At 38.2% G+C, this 4,817-nt stretch overlaps 1 protein-coding gene across 3 annotated transcripts in view; it reads left to right on the top strand.

Moving 5' to 3' along the window:
* The window catches only part of EYA2 (EYA transcriptional coactivator and phosphatase 2), a 101,273-nt gene that overhangs the window by 318 nt on the left and 96,138 nt on the right, over window positions 1-4,817 (top strand). Inside the window, exon 1 of one of the 3 annotated variants that reach the window (XM_026862141.1) lies at window positions 88-196. The exons of the other annotated variants lie outside the window; for them this stretch is intronic. The gene's annotated coding sequence lies outside the window, so the exon portion shown is untranslated. Of the gene's footprint in view, window positions 1-87; window positions 197-4,817 lie in introns of those variants that run through there. 3 annotated transcript variants of the gene reach the window in all.

Raw genomic sequence — 4,817 nt, 5'->3', positions numbered from 1 at the left:
GGGCACGGCACGGCGCTGCGCGGAGCGAGGCGCTCGCCCCGCAACCCGTCGGGGGACGGCGGCGTTGTAGGAGCGCGGTGATCCGCCTTCCGCGGGCGCGGAGCGGCTCTGGGCGCAGTGCGGTGCTGGTCCGTGGCGCGAGGCGCGGCAGCGCGTTGGGGTCCTGCCTGCGGAGTTGGAGCTGGAATTAACCGAGGTAGTTAATTGATGCGCAGCGTAGCGTTTGATTTTACCTTAAAGCTGGCTTCGCTTAGTAATTACTTTAAAAACTGAAACGTGCGTTTAAAGAAAATGAGTTGATGCTCTTTTTCGCGTTGCTTACGTGGGGAAAACTTGTACTGTGATTTATGCAGTTTAAGTAAACTTTTTAGTGTTAAATTATGCTTGAGCCCTCTAAAGGAAATTATTCATGGTATACAACTACTTTTTTCAGACATTTCAAATAATGATATATTCTGTTGTATAAAATTGTAATTGTTAAAATATATACGGTTAACCAATAAACCGGTTATTGGTCTACATCAAATTTATTAACAGACATTTTGCTTAGCATAGCATCAGATTCACACATCCCTCAGCGCTGTTAAAGGCACTGGCAGGAATGGTTTATTGTTGAATCTTTCTCATGGAGTTTATGAATTTACTGAGAATTTCTTATCTCTGTAATGCCATCCATAGAAGGTCCGTCGTCCAGTCCCGTCCCCCACCCCCCAGTATACTGAGAAGGCACTTCTTAAGTTTTTTCTGCCTGTCTATGTCTGTGTATATTAGGGCAGTCCGGTCCACAAAAGGTGGCATATATTTAATTGTTCTATGTCTAAACTAATGTTTCTTTGATCGTTTCATACATTTAGTGTTGCATTGTTCTGTGTTACTTGTTGCAACATACAGGATAAATTCTTTCTGCTCATCTTTTATTACATGAATAAACCATTTGTATTCTTAAACAGAGCTCAGTTTTTATTTCTGCTTTGAAATCCTAGGCATCATGTGGCCTTAAATGTTACACATGCAAGTAGGAAAGACTTGCAGTACAAATGCCTTGAAAATAATCAGTTCTTGCAGTTTTGGAAACATTCCAGAAACTTTTTAAGCATGTTTTGAAAAGTCACTTAAAATGTCACAGCAGCTGATAACTTGATTTAATTATTCTAACTTACATCTCTTTGTATTAAATAAAAAAAAAAACCCAAACACAAAAACACAACAAAACAATCAAACACGAAAACAAAACCCAAAAAACTTAATGTGTGATGCAAAATTAGATTGTGAAGTTATTGAGTCAAATTGACCACACAATTCCTGTGCCTCCTCTGCTCCCCCACCAACAGATCAAAACATTTGGCTAAATAACAAGCAGTGTACTCTTTTGGTTTTAGGCTCATCGATTTGATTTGCTTTGCTTAGCCTGCTCCCCTCAGCTCATTTTCTTTTAAAATACTACATAGACTTGATTCCCATGACTCGCTAATCTTATCACCATTATTTGGTTGAAATGTTTGAAATGGGCTCCTCTTTCAAATATTTCACAACCTTGGCAGTCTTAAATTTCATTAGAAGAAGCTTCATTAGGGAGAAATAAAAATGTTGCTGATAACTCCCCCTCCAACAAGTCCCATATTCAACTACACGATGTGTGCCGATACACCTTGATTATACAACGGAGTTAAGTGTTTTGTATGAAGAACCCGATCTCAGAACACCCCTTAAAGAATCTTGTGTGTTGTTGTGCTTAGGTGGTTGATATGCTAGATTTTTGTGAAAATGTTAATAATTTAACTGTTAATCCTGCAAAAACTAGTTGCTAACTTCAGGCTTGTAAGGCATCATACTGAAGTCAGTGTGGCTGTATTTGTATGTCAGTGTGTGTATGTATACACTGCTGACAAACAATTAAAGAAGTTAGTAATTTTCTGCTGTCTTCCCAACTGTTATTTATGATGTGTAGTAGTAAAACAGCTATTCTGAAATCAGCTATAGTTCTCTTCGGTAAGATTTGATTCTTTTGTGCCAAATTTTGTTGTAACCAGATGGTTTTAAGGTGTCTTCAACTGGAGAACAAGCAAGAACAGTGCTGAAGACTAATTATTCCTTGCAGTAAATTCCTTCTGCAATAAATTCACAGGTTGTTAGACTTAATCTGTGGAAATGATTGTTAAGATTACTTGTGCAGTGAAAAATGCTTTTAAAATTTTGTGAAAACTAGCAGAAGTTCTTAGAATGCTAAGAAAATATTTATGAAATAATTTTGCCTGGCTGGGGTAACTTTTATTAGGGATGAACTGTTAAATGAAGTTGCGAATTCAAACCTTTTTCATGAACCATGGAATGCTGCAGTTTTAAGGTGAAGATTTTAAATATATCCCATAAGTGGAGGGGTCATTTGGTAGATCAAGTAGGAAAATCTTGTACTGCCATTTCCAATGTCTAGTTACTGTATGGGTGTGTATTATTCACAGCTATATCAATATAAACTTGGTTAGTACTTGGTATAATCTCCTGGTCTAACAATCAAGTTCTTTTCATTAAATTTAACATTGTACTACACAGGACAAAAATAGTTATATCAAGAAGGAACAAAAGATGTTTTCAAAACTATAAACAATGGCATATAGAAAAGTAAAGCCATTCAGGTTTTAGATACATCCTCCTTTTCAGTGGCTTAATTTAGTAAAAAGTACAAGATATTTTTTTTTTTATTGTATATCTACTAAAAAACCCCTAAATGTATAATTAGTCAAACCTCTTGGCATAATAGTTGCTTTGATATGAACAGGTAGAACTCAGCAAATCTCTTTCCCTTCCTTTTCTACTGAAAAGCCAGAAAGTCCGTCCTGGTTGGGACTGTTGTTAAAAGGTCTCATCAGAAAACAATTGTTCATGGCAGTCCAATTCTTAAAACAATACTTCATCTTTATTTGCAGATCTTAACTCAAGTAATGATGTTTAACAAACACCTTGTTTTAATCAGGTGAGGATAAGCCCCTCGATTAGAATGCAAATAATTGCCCATCTCGGTTGGGTCATTTGGGGCCTGGAGGTGTTGTCATTTGCGGGTATGTTTGGTGCTACCAGAGTATTAAAGCAGGAGGAAGGAGAAAGTGGGAATAAGGATTTAGGACTCTGCAGTCATAGTCATCTTGCAAAATATTTTTTGATCACGGCATACAGAACCCGATCCAGTTCCTTTCTTCGGCAAGCTCTTGAGTTGCTCTTGATTTACAGCTGCAAGAGGTGTAGATCCAAAATAGTGGTCAGTGCATAGATGATTCCAGTGAGTGTGTCACAGACTGAATATTTAATTAAAAATAGCCAAACCTCTTTTCACTCAGACTTTCTACTTGGGCTTCAATTATGTATTTGAGTTATTTCAAAGTTAAAATGAGAGGAGAAAGATTACATGGGCATAATCCTTTCCATTTAAAATTATTTGTCTTAAGATGCTTAAGTCCTAGCGTTAGGAGTCACATATAAACATGTTTATTTAACATCAGCGTTATCTGTTAGATTGTACATGGTTCATTAACATGGAGAGAATACTTTTTGTTTAATAGTGTACAGGAGCTGACAGAGGTCAGAAGAGGTTGTTTGCCTGAAGTTGAGATGGCATCTTGGCTTTACTCTCATTCTGTTTGTCACCTCTGCTGCGTCCGGGAAATACTTCATTAGTGCCGTGCTAAAGTATTTTCCCTCGTATTTACAGAGGCGCTGTGGAAAGCCAGAAATATGCTGCAGCGTTGCAGTAAGGTTTATGGGGAATTTTAAGAAAAGTTTGTTGTAATTTGTGGAGGATTGTTTTAGTTGGGGTTTGATTAGAAAAAGTGGCTTGGAAAGGGAGGAGAAGCAGGGGAGAGGGGACCCTGGGATGTTGTGGTGCCCACAAAGTGCGTGGCTGTAAACTGTGGTATTTTACAGAATCAGGGAGACGGGGGTCCGATGGCTTGTGAAGTTCAGAGCGTTTTGTATGCCACTAGATAATGTTTTGTTGTTGTGACTGGTTCACAGTCAGACTTGAAACAACTGTACCTAGTGGTGATGCTGAGCTGAGACTCAAGATGAGAGGTGGCACCTCTGCAGGGGACGGAGCAGGAATGGGCCCTCTGGCTGAAAAAAGCTTGTGGGGTGCTGTCCGCTCCTTCTCCCACTTAGAAATGTGCTTGGATGTATTAAACTGTATCAGGGACGCTGGAAATACCTTGTATAGAAGTAACCACAGCCTCAAGTTTGAAAAGGTTACTTAAAATGTTTTAATATGATTTATGTATACAAGTTAATCGCCGTGCACTTCACACAATATTGAGGGAGAGATGTACACGTGTATACACAATTTCATTTTTTATTTGAGCTTCTTGAGAATGTTTCTGAATGTTTCTGACAAGTCGGTGAATCTCTCCAGCCTGATTTGGGTGGTGGGGGCTGTTTGGACTTTTTTTGCATTGGAGGCAGAAGATAATTTAGATTTTTATTAGAAAAAAAATAGAAAATTGACTTCTATGATTTTTTATCAAGCAAGGATCCCTGGTAGATAATAAACAAAAGCATTGAATAAAATGAGCATTATTGTAGCGATCAAAGTGGCTGTGGAAGATGCAATGTGAATGAAGCATACCACAAATGTGCAGTTTTTTTAAAGCATAACAGTAAAAATAGAAGGGATTTTAAAAAAAATAAACTGAACTTCTGTGTTGATTATAAGTTGTAACTGAAGTACACTGAGGGCCTGGGTATTGTTTTAAGAAAGCCAGCAAAACAGCTATTTCTAAAAAATAGTAGGTTCCCTCAGAAGGGTAGAGAGAACAAAATGGGGGGGGGGGGGG

Source organism: Athene cunicularia, assembly GCF_003259725.1.
Source record: "Athene cunicularia isolate RWA chromosome 20 unlocalized genomic scaffold, athCun1 chr20_part1, whole genome shotgun sequence".
Taxonomy (NCBI): Eukaryota; Metazoa; Chordata; class Aves; order Strigiformes; family Strigidae; genus Athene; species Athene cunicularia.
This window is presented reverse-complemented; position numbering and strand designations above follow the sequence as displayed.